At 33.2% G+C, this 16,602-nt stretch overlaps 1 protein-coding gene and 1 long non-coding RNA gene across 8 annotated transcripts in view; one reads left to right on the top strand and one right to left on the bottom strand.

Annotated features, from left to right (window-relative positions):
• The window catches only part of LOC120418013 (protein still life, isoform SIF type 1), a 258,310-nt gene that overhangs the window by 131,390 nt on the left and 110,318 nt on the right, over positions 1 to 16,602 (top strand). The window lies entirely within an intron of this gene.
• On the bottom strand, positions 663 to 1,358 carry LOC120431652 (uncharacterized). Its single transcript, XR_005607935.2, has 4 exons — positions 1,113 to 1,358; positions 939 to 1,006; positions 809 to 873; positions 663 to 751 (listed from the first exon to the last, which is right to left on the bottom strand). It is a non-coding gene; the product is annotated as an uncharacterized LOC120431652 (long non-coding RNA).

Raw genomic sequence — 16,602 nt, 5'->3', positions numbered from 1 at the left:
TGGCGGAGAATTACCCATATTTTAAATTTTAATATCACTGAAAAAAAAAACAAAGTCAAACAAACTTACAAATAGGTTTATAAATTATTCAAAAATCTGTAAATTATTTTCTGATCGATTTGGTGTTTTGACCAAAGTTAAAGCCTAGAACATACAAAAAAACTTGCTGCACTCTTAAAAAATTTTTTTTTTTTATTTCAGCTTTTCACACAAAAATATAGCCATTTTTAAAAGTTCTCGTTTTTTACTATAATTTAGGAAACAAATATTAATTACATGAAAATTTTCACAAAAATACGTATTTTTCCTGTATTTTGAGAATGCAACTTTTCTCGAAGTAAACCCTCAAAATTTGTGTTATTACAATATGGGTATCAAATGGTCCGGATTTTTTCAAACATTTCGAAAGTTATAACACAAATTTTGAAAATACTCAAAATTTTCACAAAACTACGTATTTTCGAAAAAAAAATCCAAATTTCAGTTTTATACTCGGGATTTTTTCATGCATTACGGAGTTTTTACACTTGTTTTTTTTAATATAAAAAAATCACAAAACTGCGTATTTTTGAAAAAATACTAAAATTTTCAGGTTGTTACAATATGATTGTCAAAAAATCAGATTTTTTATACGTTTTGAAAGTAATAACACCTTTTTATTAAAATACCTGTTGAATTGAGTTGACGGCTAGGGTGCGTTTTCCGAAACACGAATAAACACCAGGTTGTTCTGGGTGTAGATTTTTATTTCCTGCGAAAACATTGTTTTTAGAGAATGCTAAACAGAAATTCGTTCAGGGGGACTTACGTTTAGTGTTCTTCTAGCCCTCGTGTAGATTCTAATCAACCGATAACTACGTTCAGGTAGTCAGACTGTAATTCAATTATGTTCAAGTTAGATTTAAGTTACAATTCATTTTAACTAAACGCAAACTTACTGCAGTGTTATTTCTAACACTCGTTACTAATCTAGCCAACCAAGAATTTCTCTCGCACAACGTTCCAGCTGCAATTGAGGTTAGGTTTAGATTAAGTTTTAGGATAGGATGTCGCTTCGGCACGGAAGCAACACTTGGCACAAATTAGATCAGGCTTATTAATAAATTTCCTACCTCACAAATTCGTGAAATTCACAACTATCCAAAATGCTTTAATTTATAATTTACTACACTCTTTTCTTCTGCGTGACTCGTCGCTTTCGGGGATATTCGAGTTTTGACAGCAGCTTCAGAATACTGCTTGGACATCGGTGTAGTACCCGACCTGCTGTGGGGGGGTTCGATGTCAACATGACAAAGGGTTTGCAAAAATACCGTGACATGTCGGACGGTAGGAGCGCGGTCGTAATCGACGTGACAATACCCATATTTAAAAATAAACTAAAATTTTTAGTAAATTTTTTGAAAATACGAACTGTTTTGTGATTTTTTTGTAGTATTTTTAAAAAATTGTGCTATTGCTTTCAAAATGTATCATAAAATCCCGATCATTTGTAACAAAACTGAAATTTTTAGTATTTTTTTCGAAAATACGTAGTTTTGTGAAAAGTTTGAGTATTTTCAAAAAATAGTATTATTTGATACTCACATTGTAAAAACTGAAATTTGGAGTATTTTTCAAAAATACGTAGTTTGGTGAAATTTTTTAGTGGTTTCAAAATTGTTTGAAGATTTTTGAAATGTATGTAAATTGTTTTGAAATGTATGCAAATTGTAAAAAACATAGATTTTAAGTATTTTTTTTTTCGAAAATACGTAGTTTTGTGATTTTTTTTTGTGTTTTCAAAACTTGTTTTATTACATTTGAAATGTATGGAAAAATCCCGATCATTTAAATACCCAGATTGCAATAACGATAATTTTTAGATTTTTTTCGAAAAACATTGCTTTTTTCAAAATACAGGAAAAATACGTAGTTTTGTGAAAATTTTCATGTAATTATAAACGCAATGGATAGGTGACATCATTCCCATTTCAAAAAACTATATTTTTTTAAAGTTTGAATGATTTATCATAGGAATATAGCCAATGTCTCCCATATAGCCCAAATCCCATAAGCTCTGTGCTTCAGTTAAGCACTGGGCCGTGCTAAACTGAGGCAGCTGAACGAATCAAAACCGGGGCATGACTGTACTTTTAGAAGGTCAAGCTTGATCATGACTTGTTCAGGTAAAAAAAATCGTAAATGTTACAAAAAAGAGCCGACTTTTTTCCAAAATTTGAAATACATTTTCTAATAAAAAGTAAGAAATTTATTGTTATCTTAATTCTATCCAAAAACAAGAATTTTTAAATTGGTTATTTAAAAGGTTGTTAATCGATAGAATTATCGTCGAAAATATCGAATCTTCGGCTAATCGAGGCTTCGGATAATCGAGTCTGGACTGTACTTTCGAAAAAATACGAAAATTTCAGTATTTTCCCAAAAAAAATCAATAATATGAAAATGCATATCAAATTTCGCTTCATATTCCATTTTGCAAATTATCAAAATTTGATTATTTTTTTTTTTAATATTGTACATATTTTGTGAATAATTCATTCAAAAAAATGTTGATATTTGCGTTTTTATTTTTTTATAGATACCTTTAAAAAATTCAAAAAATATGGTTTGATTACCAACGTTTTTTTTTATTTCTAATATTAAACATTTTCAACAAAATTTAAAGAAAGCCAAATAGAATTCAATGAACTAGAATTTTTTTCTCTGTGATTTTCACTTATTCTAAAAAAACGCAGTTCTTCAACTTCCATTAGAATTTCACCCAAATCTCTGCACCGAAACCAACACAACCATCCATCTTCATTTGAAAAGTTACTCGGTCCTCACGCCGTTAAACAGCTTCCGTTCCATTTTCAATTTTCACAACATTTCCTTCCTTGCCACCACAAATGAAAAAAAAAACGAACCACAAGTAACTAAACGTACGTAGGCGGCGTGTGTCGTTGTGTGCAACCAAGTGACAAACAATCCCTCCAACCATGACACAATGAAGCCACTAGTGCTGTCTCCCTCTCCCCCACACCACCCACCCTCTCAAGAGTGTCATTTCGGCTGTCATATAAACACGAAAGGATGTCACTTCCAAAGTAACATCATCATGCCGTTGGTTGTTGCCTCCTCCAGAGTGGTGGTGTATGTGTGTGTTACGAGAGGTTTTTGCGGTTTTGCGCCAGAGCTTTCATGCTTAACTCTAATAAATGAACACACGCACATACGAAGACACGGGGTGCCATAAACCTGATGTGACATGTTGCGCCTAAAGCACAAGAAGAGGAAGGAAAGCAACAAGAAGACAAGAACCCCCTGCATGAACTTGTCTCAAGCAGTGTGAAAAGCGAAAAAGTGAACGACTTTCTGCCGGGACAGCCAAGATGATGCTCGCGGAGAAAGAAAACTGTTTTCGCATTGCAAAATGGCTTAATTAGAATGAATATGCAGCTTGTTTGCGTGAATGAATGCAAATTTCATTTGCCCGTGGCGTGCAAACTGGAATATATTCTAAAGTGGAAAAATATTTACGGTGCCAATTTTCCCTGCGTGTCGGGTACGGTTCGTTTTCTTTTAAGCTTTATAAATTGGAATGTGTTTTTATTTTCGCTTAACCAACTTAATCAAGAGCATGGGTGCCGCTTTAAAATTCATACCACTATAAAAATCCATTGAATTTTCTTGAACGAAACTAACAGTGATAAAGTGTGATTTTTTAAAGAAATAAAAAAAAAAGTAAAGGTAATTGGGTATTTCTTCGCCAAGTCAGTTGCCCCGAACCCTCTTCGATTTGCGTGAAACCTTGTCCATAGGGGTAATTTTTATCCCTGATCACGAATCCGAGCTCCATTTTTCGATATGTCGTGACGAAAGGACCTTCCATTTTTGAACATGCGAAAAAAGACGTGTTTTTCAATCATTTGCAGCCTGATTTATTGTGGATTTAGCTCGTAGCTGGATTTTCTGGCATCTTCTCACGGTCATTGGAAACGGTCGTGGATAGACCTAGGGGTTCCCAGTTGGAGTGAAAAAAATCAATTTATAGAAAAATTATGGATTAACATTTTGTTTTTTTATCACTTCTCCGACATCAGAAATAATTGTTTGAACATACTCGCAATTTTTTTATTCGGTCGGAAAAATATTATTTTTTTTGAAAAAACTTTCATTTTTAATCACATGATCACCCCTAATTCTGGCTCGATGCCGCCATCATGCGACCGCGTGCTCCGTTTGTTTGTCAACAAAGCTGCAGCTGGATGGTGAGACGAAGTGAGGGGGGAAGAGATTTTGACATTTTTATGCCCGCATCTGGCCCGCCGCCTATAGAGCTTTATGACGTTTCGCGTACACACACTAGCGCACCATTTGATTTTGCTGTCCGGACAAAATTTAACCTCAATCTTTTTCGTGTACGTACACGCAATACATGTGCACGTAGATAACTTTATTTCGTCGGTCACTGAGCCGCCGGTCGTTGTCAGTGACCGAGTCCAGCTAGGTACTGATCGTACAATAGCGATGGTTTCAAATTTTGATGTCAACGGGACTTTCATGTAGAATTGGACGCCATCAAATCGTACTGAAAATTCCGAAAAAAAAATCGTATTTTTCATCGAAAAAATATAAAAATTGTTTAAGAAATTCAGCCATTTTCGTTACTAGACTGTAAAAAAAGTTTGGGAAATGTCATTTAAGAGCGAGTTTTTCACCGATGTGAAACAGGTCGTATTGAGGTGCTCCGATTTGGATGAAACTTTCAGGGTTTGTTTGTCTATACATGAGATGAACTCATGCCAAATATGAGCCCTCTACGACAAAGGGAAGTGGGGTAAAACGGGCATTGAAGTTTGAGGTCCAAAACACATGAAAAATCTTAAAATTGCTCGCATTTCCGTAAAACTTCATCAATTCCAACTCTATTAGATGCATTCGAATGGTCTTTTGAAGCCCTTCAAAATGTGCTGTAGACATCCAGGATTGGTTTGACTTTTTCTCATAGCTTTTGCAAATTACTGTTAAAAATTGATTTTTTTAAAACCTTAATAACTTTTGGCAACAGCCTCCAACACCCATAATCCCATAGGTCAACAGTTAGGGAATTTCATGGACTATAAGCCTACGGTATTAACTTTTTGGCCAATCGCAGTTTTTCTCATAGTTTTACGATTTTTCTAGAACAAACATTTTACAACGTTAGTTTTTTGCCCTGTAGGCCTCCATAGAGGCACTTTTTGGTCTCAATTTGACATATTCGGAATCCTCAGAAAATTTTACATTAGATTGAGGTGTTGGAATTTTGAATTTGATTGGAAAAAATGCCATTTAGAATTAATTAAAATATTATTTTTAGCATTTTGTCGGATTAGGGGTAAAACAAGTTTTCGCCTACTTGATGATAAGATCTATTTCTTTTTTCAAAAATGTTTTATTTAATTATTTTTTAAATCAAAATTACAACTCCAATACTTCTAACTTACGTGAAATTGTCCGAGGATTCCGAATATGACAAAATTTAGACCAAAAAGTGTCGTCTTCTTGGCATGCAGGGCAAAAACTAACGTTGTAAAATGTTTGTTCTAGAAAAATAGTAAAACTATGAGAAAAACTGCGATTGGCCAAAAAGTTAATACCGTAGGCTTATAGTCCATGAAATTCCCTAACTTTTGACCTATGGGAGTATGGGTGTTGGATGCTGTTGCAAAAAGTTATTAAGGTTTTAAAAAAATCCATTTTTAACAGTAATTTGCAAAAGCTATGAGAAAAAGTCAAACCAATCCTGGATGTCTATAGCACATTTTGAAGGGCTTCAAAAGACCATTCGAATGCATCTAAGAGAGTTGGAATTGATGAAATTCTACGGAAACGCGAGCAATTTTAAGATTTTTCATGTTTTTTGGACCTCAAACTTCAATGCCCGTTTTACCCCACTTCCCTTTGTCGTAGAGGGCTCATATTTGGCATGAGTTCATCTCATGTATAGACAAACAAACCCTGAAAGTTTCATCCAAATCGGAGCACCTCGATACGACCTCTAGAACAAACCGAGCAGAATCTACAAATACTGCCTCTTAAGGCCGTTGCAAATATTTTTTCAAAGTTTATGTCGCCCCCCCTCCCTCCCCTCCTCCCTTCAAAATTGGTCTGAAAAATCAGGGGGCAAAAAAATATTTTTACATAAAACTTCAAAATTTCCATGAAAATAGAAGTCTAACGAACTGAAAACAATCTACAATGCATTTTTCTGCATTGATTATCATATTTAGCATGTTTGGGCTTGTTTAAAAATGTTTTGAATTTTTATGAAATTCCAATGTTCAGCAACGCAAAAAAAATATTTTTCGCAAAAAATATAATTTTCGTCAATACTAATGAAACTAATGATGGTAAAACAACTGGACATGTGTATAATGCATTTTAAAACACTTTTTTCATTAAAATGTTGAAACAATGGCTCGTAATTTCAAATATTATACTTTTTTTATTTTTTTGCCCCCCACCCCCCCTCGACTTTGGTCAGAGTCGAGGGACATTAACTTCAAAAAATATTTGCAATGGCCTTATGAGAAATTTAATGAACTCTTCGAATCTGCAACAACCCAAAAGGGTAATTTTTCATTTAGAAAATTTTTCATTTCGAAATTACATGTTTTTTCTAACTTTGCAGGGTTGTTTTTTAGAGTGTAACAATGCTTTTGCGGTACTGTTCATTGGAATTTCACAAAAAATCTAAATATTCATAATCAAGCCCAACCATGGTAAACATCATTTCCAATTATTATCAGTTGATTAGACTTTAAACTATTAAAACTTTAAGATTTTATTTTTCAGTACTGTGGTTTGTTAGTTTTGTATCGTAAATTGTAAAATTTGAATCCCCAACTTGTTAGTTTTGCAAACTTAATGTTTAAAGAGTGTATTTTATTTGTTTCTTCAAGACTCTCTTTTTCACTGGTGGAAGGCCATCCATATAGTACTTAATTTTGCTCTCTATTAATTTAAATGTGATTTTTTCAATAAAAATGTAACATTATATCAGAATTCATCGATTTTGAATTATAAGGGTAAATTTTTTATCTCTTGCAAATTCCATTGCTCGAATATCGAAGTTTCAAATCCAAAAATCTATTAGGTTATATGAAATACGAAATGGTGAGTTGGTTAGTATGTGATAAAATTGATTGATTGAACCGAATTGAAATACATAAAAATAGATAAACATTAAAGTCTCGCAAGGAACATAACATTTTTATTTATTTTTTGTTTGACAAATTAAACAATTTTTCAAAAATTCAAAAAAAAATCAATCAGCATTTTCATAATTATTATTAACAAACTTTAAAACATTTTCAAAATACTTTGAAATTTACTGCTAAAGGTGCTTTGATTGCTTCCCTGTTAATTAATTTATTTTTCTTTAAATCTAAAATTCCTTTTGTATTTGATTCAATTTATCATTCTGCCAAAATATTTCAAAACACCTGTAGTTGAAAATAACCAAGATTTTTTGTTAATTTCATTAAATTTAACTATTCCACGTCAAACAAGATGTATCCAAATAAAAAGTGCTTCGATTTGGCTCAAATTTGGCTTGGGATTTGCTTGGCCAAAATAATAGGACTCGTTTTTTAGTTGTATGGCAATTAGGGTGCTCCTATCCAAAACAGGGTAGTCCAACAAATGACGTTTCACAAAAACTACAGTTCTACAGTTTTTATGTTTTTATGTTCAAAAAAAAATATGTCCGAATCCTGTAAGTGAATATTCGCATTTTTTAAATAGGTTATGTAAAATATTACAAAAAATCAGGTAAAATATTTTCAGCTCTTTGATCCCGAGACCTTCAAAAAAGCAAATGAAATTTTCATAGGACCTTTTCGAATATATATCGTTAGTTTTTTCAGACCTTAACATATTTTTTCTTAAAACCCCAACATTAACTTTTTTTTGTTTGATTTTTGGAATAATGTGGTTTTTTGCGAAAATCAACGAAAAACATTTTTTTTTCTGGACCACCCTTTTTCGGATAGGAGCTCCCTGACCGCCAAACAAAAAAAAATACGGTTCTAATTATTTTACCCAAGGAACTTCCATGCCAAATTTTAACCAAATCGAAGCTCTTTTAAGTTGGATACTTTCTGTTTGACGTGAAATCGTTGTATACCCAACCAGTCCGCCAGATATCCTTTTTTATTGAAGTAATAAATCATGAAGGTTTCTTTTTTCGTCATAATATCTCTGCCAATGCAAACATATTTTTCTTATCTGAGGTCTCAAAAATAAATCTAAAAACGTTGAAGCATCCCAATTAGTTTAAAATGCGTTATTCAATAAATTTTAGATATTTCATAATCGATTGTAAAAGAATTTGGCAGGTAATTTGTCATTTGGCAATACATTTTTTACATCTGATTTTTTAAGTAAATTTGTGGAGTGTGAAGAAAACCGTGCTTTTTTATTATTTTCTTAATTGATAAGTATTGAAAAAAATTGAAAAAAACTTTAACATCTGTGTTTAGAATTCGTACTTTTCAAAAAGTCGAAAAATTTAATTTACAAGATCTAATTGAACCAAAGAATGGAATCAGCTTTTCGAAACAAAAGTAAAATTAACGAAATGTGAATATGAAACATGAAAAAAAAAACAAAATCACTGTCACAAGTTTCCACAAATTTTTCAACCAAACAAAAATAGATTATCCTTCCAAAAGGCGACAACAACAAAAAAAACACCAAAAATCGTGGTATTGCGGGAGCGAAACTTTTCAAATTTTGGCTTTCGGCCACCACACGCCTACGAGCCGCATACATTCGCCACCAGAAACAAATGCTTACCCCGCCGAAAAAGCTCACAATAAAATGTGTCACTATTTTTTGGCTGGCGCACGATTTATGAGCGCTTTTGGTTTCGCCAGTTGGCACAGAAAAACCTGAAACGCAAATGTCGTTGACCCTCCAGACGGGGATTTTGGTTTCGCTGACACAATCTGAACTTATTTTTGAAAGTAGCCTAAAATTATATTAAATTTCTAAATAAAATTTCTAAACAATTTCAAGCTCAAAACTACTCCACAACACGGTACTCTTTTTTCAATTACAAAAAAAAACATCTTTTCAACAAAATCCCGCAAGCAATATTGGTTTGATTGCCAAATTGAAAGTACCACCCGCGAATCGAGTCACGTTTGCACTTGCGCGAGGTGAAAATTGGATGCGAACGCACGCTTTTCATCGCCCCCGCAAAACCGAAAAGGCCGAGCGGGTTCGTGACAATTTTTCCGCCCCGTCAGCCTCGTCAATTAGGGTAGGTGGGGGTATTCAACCTTGCGTGAGTAATATTATCAGCGGATTAGTTGGTCAAGGGATAAGATTCGGAGCAGAGCACAGTTTTGGGGGTAAATTTGTTTGGTTTTTGGAGTTGTATTGTGTCTGATTGGTGGTGCAGGAAATTGCCATGCAAATCTGGACCCAATTATCGAATGGAACAGCTATCCCGAGCAGACGGAAATAACCTGGGAATATTTTTTTTATATTTGAAAATACTAGGCCAATAACATTTTATGTTATTTATAACAAGATTTGTTCTTCGAACAAATCTTTGTTATTATTTTTTGTTATTTTAACAACTAATCCTATCATCCCAATAACAGTTGGAGGTATTCTTCCATAACAAAAAATGTTATTTCAAAGTTGTTTTGGCTTACAATCAATGTCAGCCCAATAACATTTTTTGTTATGATAACATAAACTGTTATTAAACTCTTATGCAAAAATGGAATTTTCAAGAAGATTCCATAACACTTTCTGTTATTTTAACAATATTTGTTATTGAAATGGCATGAATTTGGTTTATACCGTCTGTCCGGGATGCTTGAGCAAATAAGGAAAAATAAAAAAAAATCAGATCGATGCTGAAAACAAAACTTGAACTATTCCTGATATTCTCCTCAATTGGTTACAAAATATAGAGATTTGCTTTTGATCGACAATCGTTTGCTTTGCACAGCTTCCGATTCATCTGCTCCAATCAAACCAGTAATCAACACGTCGTAATATCATTTGAATCCTGTATCCAACGGTCAATCTTCTGTCGAAAACCTTCCTCATTCCGTTACAAATTTGGACACATTCACCATTCCATTTCAGGATCCCGAATCGAGATAAAGGTCAGTCCGACGAAAAAAAAGGATCCTTCCTTCACATATCAGCTTTCCTGACCCAACCAAGAACCTCAATTCCGAAGCATTTTTCGTTCATCCCGGGCTCAATTCACCATGAATTCGACTCAAATCATCCGTCCAATTTCGTTCTCCACGCCCAGGCGTCTCCCTGGGCACCGTCAGCTGCTGCTAACAAGACGACGACCTTTTTTCTTACGCTTTTCACCGTGAAGCGAAAAAAAAAGATTCGTCTTATCTTCTTGTTTGAAGCTGAAGCAAAAATTTATTATCACTCCCTGTCGGCCGGGCCGGGTGGCACCCAGAGTGACATATCGTTCTTTTTTTCAGCACGTGAAACCTCTCCCGAGGACGTCCTATTTGATGATGGCAGAAAGTCACTTTTACAGTTATTCCCCAAGCTTGCGTTGGAATTGAATTTATAATTCAAATTAATTTTCGTGCTTCTGCCAAGTCTGGGGAAAAATGCTTATTTTCCAAATTTTCGCAGGATTCACCAGCCGCTCAACCTGGCAGGGGAGCCAATTAAAAACTTTCGCCAATAATTATAAAAACTAATGGCCTAATCACCGTTTTACCGTTTCCCGCTGAGAACCTAATCAAAGCAGAAGATGGACGATTCGACTCGTTCTCGGGTTTCTCTGATGGGGATGGGAAGTTCCGATTCTAAGAAGGAAATCTTGGCAGAGTTGGGTCGAATCTCAAAGTCAGCCAATCTTAAGGGGCTCATTTATATTGCACAACTATTCTATTGGAAAGCGCGGAATCAACGGTAGCTTTACCGGTGAAACACCCTAAAAAAATGGAAAAGTGCTCAAAAAGGATTTGAGGCAATGAAAGTATACGACAATTTGAACGACAATTCATTAAAAACATTAAAAAGCTATAAAGTTTATTAAAAAAATTTACACAGATGGAAAAATACAGGCAATTAACAGTCAGATTTGTAAGACAAAAACAAAATAACCTTGTAATTAATTAAAATCAACAATTATGAGTCAAGTCTCTGCGTACAATTCATTAACTTGTTTTTAAGAGTCGTGGTTTGAATTTGTATATTTATACAGCAATTCCCCACGAAAACCCGTGTTTTTCGACGCGCCGCGCGCAAAAACCGGAAAATGACGAAATCAGCAAAAAATCAACTTTTTTCATTAAAACTGCGATAACTTTAAAATTTCAGCGATGACCTATGCATGTCAGGAATCCAAAAGTTGCGTCTTTCAATTACGAAAATTTTGGTACCCTGACATGTATGTCGCTGAAATTTTAATATTATCGCAGTTTTAGTGAAAAAATTTGATTTTTTGCTGATTTTGTCATTTTTCGGTTTTTGCGCGCGGCGCGTCGAAAAACACGGATTTTATTTTCAAAAAACCATATCTCGGAATCCTGTTAATGAACTCCTCTCATTTTTTAGTATGTTACGTAAAATGTCCGAGGAATCCGATAAAAATATTTCCAAACATAGGCTCTTTGGTCCAGACACCGTCAAAACGGCATTTTAATGTTACATACGCCCTTTTCATATGTTAGGCTAGATTTGAAGGATTGAAACTTCTTATTATTTTTCTTTGAAAGGCCAACTTATCACCTTTCATTTGCGTAAAAGACAATTGAAATCGGTTGAAATGGCGAGGAGTTATGATTTTTCGAAAAAAGTGGTTTTTGCGAAAATCGACGAAAATGGCCATTTTTCAGACCACCCTAACACGGCGTAGGTCACCCTAATGGCCAAACAAAAAAATACGGGTCTAGTTATTTCGGCCAGGGAACCCCCAGAAAAATTTTGAGCCCGATCCGAGCACTTTTGTTTTTTTCCGTGCTGTTTTCGTGGGGAATGGCTGTATATTGATATCAAGTAATAGCGATAAATAGCTCAATAGCAATTGCTGATACATAAATTTACATTTTTTTTTTGCAGCCAAAACACAAAATTGCAGCGATTTTGTGCATTTTTTCAATATGCGTAGAGCTGGACAAAATTGGGAACTATTTTGAAAATTTTGAAAATCAGAAAATAATTTTTCGATAAAAAATCTCGTTTTATATCCAATTATGTACTTTGGAAAGTATTTTTTTCGGAAAGTTCTGCAATTTTTTAATAAGAATGACCCTTTGGACGTTTGTTGTACCTCGTGCACAGCTTGAATGTGGGACCGTTCAGCATAAAATTTTTTTAGGTCCTCTCATTTTACCAATGCACGAGCCACATTACCGTTCAATGGGTCATTCAAACGCAACATTTTTCAAGCGCACGATTTAGTTTTTGAATTAAAACTTTGAAAAACTGGTCAAAAATGATCAAAATCATAACTTTTCAGAAAATCGTAAGAATCGTAAAATTCTCATAACTCGTGAATATGTTTGTACATCAAACTTTTTGTTTTTGTTGAAAAAGTAGACTGCTCTACCACTTTGTAGAATATTGCTCTACTCTAAAAAGGAACCCTGCTTAGTTACAAAAATACGTAATTAAAAAAAAAAATCTGTTCTAAACGAAAAAAACTACCTCCCTGGGTTTATGCAGACTCGAAAAGTACATTAAATTTCCCAAAAAGTTTTTCTTCATATTTGACAGTTGAGTAACGAAAAAAGGTAGCGATTTTCAAATTGTTTTTTCAATTTTTTTTGATGAGAAATACGTTTTTTCGAAATTTTGAAGTATACCATCAAATTAAGCGTCCAATTTTACACAAAAGTCACTTTGACACCAAATTTCTATCTCTTCACTTCTACAAATCACTTACCTCGAATTCGTGATCAGAGACCAAAATTACCCCACCAAGCAAAGTTTCAAGGATATCGAAGAGGAATCGGGGCCATTTTTCCGATTCCATGTGAGTTGGTGGAGAATTACCCATACACTTCAAGGAAAGTGATAAGTATTTTTTTTTATTTTTTTTAGAATTAATAATGTTCGATTCATTCCATTTTCAAAGGATGGCCGAGATATACATTTTATGTTTTCCAAATTAAAGGGAAATTTAACATAATACATTGAAAATCAGATCAGTAGTACTCAAGAGATCGCCGATTGAAAATAAAATGCAACTATAAAAAACTAATTGTAAATACACAATTTTATTTTTTGCCGGCAAAATCTCTGCCGAAGTAGAAAATTGCAGCGAATTTGGTGCACATTTCAATAAGCAAACAGAAACTTTTTCAAGTGTTTTTCTTACATGAAAAACAATCTCTTTTTTTTCAAAAAATCATATATTGTCCACTTGAACAAAACATATTCAAAATCGAGAGGGTTCATCAAAATCAACTTTGTGTGAAAAATTCAAGTAAAAGAATGGGAAAATTGTTTTAAAATTGAAATAATTATTTTTCGAGCACTCCTATTCACAACCTGATCTTTTGATTTCCAATTTGATGTTTAAAATGGAAAAGAAAATCTCAAATTGAAAAACAAATCATCAAAGATTCTCATGGCACTCAATTTAGTATGGAAACTTCTAAGGAGAAATCATATTGTAAAATGGCTTATTTAGACCTGAGAAAAAAAATTGACAAAGTTGATTGCTAGAAAAAAAAACAACAGAAAAAAGTGTAAATACAATCACCAGAAAAGCAATCTGTTTTTTATTTTTTCTTTAAATATCCATGTGATTGTCTTCGGCAAAATTGTGAATAGGACTTATGATACAAAATTGGTACACGAGAAAACTAATTTCCCGATTTTTTTTTGTTTTTTTTTATCAAGAACAGTTGAATTTCCAAAATACGTATTTTTTGTTTCCGATTTCTTTATTTGTTCAAGTAAAACAATTTTTTTAGGAGAATAACGAAATGATAAAGTGCATAGTTTTGAAGTTACAGACATTATATTTTTTTTCTTATTTAAAAATACTTCATAAAGAAAAAGTACCCCTGCAAAAGCTGGAAAAAATTGCTACTATTGGTTTTGGTGATCGGACTGTTGCTGAGATTCAGCCTCTTAAATTTAGAATTTTGTTAAAAAATAAGGTTTTATCAGTTTCATATAATAAGCTTTCGATTTAAACTCGCGATATTTCGGAAACTATATCGTTTTTCAATGTTAATAACTAATTAAATCTATTGTGAAATTTTCTGCTCTTTCCAATAAATATGATTTTAAATGGGCAAAGTTTATTCGAATCAAAAATTACGAAGAAAATTGATTTAGGTAAGCGGGTTCAGACAAACATTTTTATGTTACCAAGATGGTTTCACAGAAATCATTTTAATTGAAAATAACAACGTAAATCACTTTTTTACTGTTCGTTTCCAATAAACAGCACCGTGCAGCTTTCACGAAACGGAAAACTTCCGTAATTGCATTCCATTTCCCCGGTGGCTCCTTATATTGTGCGCTCCATCAAATAAAACTTGAAGAAAAGTGCCAAAGCAGCAGACGAAGCAACACGTTCCACGCCCCCCCTCGCATTCCCGCTGACTCAGGTACAATTCGAAAAGAAAACTGGGCTAGCTACTGAATTTGGAATCAACTCGAGAGGAATAACAAGAAGAAGAAAAAAGAAAGAAAAACATCCCGAGTAATGCAACAATAACAACAGAAACGACAACTTCTTCAAACTAGGACTTCATTCGAGCCACGTTCGGCTTCAAGTTCTGGCCAAACTTTTCACCGATTGTGCAGAAAAAGGCAAGCCAAACTTCCAGCGCCGAAGGCGCAGAAAAACACTGCCACCGGTAATGAAAATGTATGGAAGCTGTTACTTTCCTCCACCCTCGCAACCTGAAAACTTTATTTACCCAAAAGTACTCTGCTGAGGTAGGAGCTTCCGCCCGGAGGAAAAGCACCATCACCATAGAAATAATCGACAAGTTCATCCATTTTGCAGAGGAGTGCTGGCCAGCAGTGTTGCCAAAAAATCATTTGTTTTCATTTTTTTTTCTCTCTCGTTTGAAGACTTACCTTAAAATCAATGTAGCCGTTTTTATCCATGTCGAACGTCCGGAAGACGTGGTCGCAGAATTCTTCGGCATTTCCAGACGGGAAGAACATTTTGTACATATCTACGAATTTCGCCGGCGTCAGCTTGCCGTTTGGACAATCTTGCTGCAAAGGTGAGAAAGGGAAGACAAAAAATAGGTGGATTGTTAGAAACAGTTAAGTCTATAGATAGTGTTTATATTAAAAACTTTTTATAATATTTTGGAAAGAAGAAAAGTTTAAGAACTTTTTGAAGACAAATCTATTAAATTTGTTTACACTTTGCAATGTTAGTTCTATGTATTTGTATATGTGAAATTCTGCAATTCCATATGAAAGTAGATGAAAAAGTGCTCAAATTTAGACAGTTGGACTGGAGTTATGTGACCTACTCTTTCTTAGGGTGGTCCGAAAAATTAGTCTTTTTCTTTGCTTTTCGTAAAAAAAGCACTTAAAAAAACGCCGTTTCAAACAATTTTGGCTTGCAAAAAAAATCAATTCTTGGGAAAATAAAAACTTTTATTTATTAAAAAGTGAAAAATCAAACAGTAAAAATCAAAAAAAAACATATTATGTTATAATCCCAATTTTAATATTCGTTTAGAATTTAAAAATATTATTCAATTTTTATCAGAAAAATTTCACACATGAGCAATTCTCTACAAAATCAGCCGATTTAAACAATTTTTATTTTTTGTTTTTTTTTTATTTTTTTCAATTTTTGTGGGGGCCCTATTTTTTGTTTTTTGAGATGTTTTATATGTTTTAGGGGACAAAAATCCGCAACTTTTGAGCCATAGAAAAGTATGGTCAAAAATTCTGTCGCCGAGTTATGATTTTTTGAAAAAATAGTGTATTTTGGAAAAAATTGAAAAAAAACAATAATTTTTGCCTAATTTTAATATGTTAAATTGAAAAAAAAACTTCTAAAAGCAGTTTTTTTAATTTCAAGATTTTGCACTTAAAACTAAGTAAAAATTTTTCGACCATTTTTTCAAAGTTTCATAATTTAATTTTTTCAAAAATTGGCAACACTTCCAAATAATTTTTGCCCTTGGTGAGTAAAAGCTACATTTTTTTATTTATCCTCTAAAACATATCAAAAATTGTAATTTTCCAAAAAATTGTTTGTGTTAAATGTAAAATTAAAAAAAATGGTTTTTTAAGACTTTAATATTCGCCGAAAAAAATGAAAATATTTTTGAAAAATCATGTAAATTTGCCCAATTTTGAGGTCGTGACAAGTCGATACACGTAAATTAAAAATCAAAAATTTTCAAATGGAAATAAGGTGGAAAGGACAACAGATCGTAACGACAAAAGATTGAAAGTGCAAAAATGAGAAAATCTTCTGATAAAATTATATGAAACATTATTAAAAATTAATTGATTAATGATTTTTCTTTATGCGCGATAAGGCTGGTACAAATTTTATTTAAAGTTTTTGTCTCTTCCCTCTTCAAAGTTGGCCCGAAAAATCAGGGGGCGAAAAAAACATTTTTTCAA

The sequence above is a fragment of the Culex pipiens genome, chromosome 3, assembly GCF_016801865.2.
Source record: "Culex pipiens pallens isolate TS chromosome 3, TS_CPP_V2, whole genome shotgun sequence".
Classification (NCBI taxonomy): domain Eukaryota; kingdom Metazoa; phylum Arthropoda; class Insecta; order Diptera; family Culicidae; genus Culex; species Culex pipiens.
The sequence above is the reverse complement of the archived record's forward strand: the minus strand, read 5'-3'. Positions and strand labels throughout refer to the sequence as shown.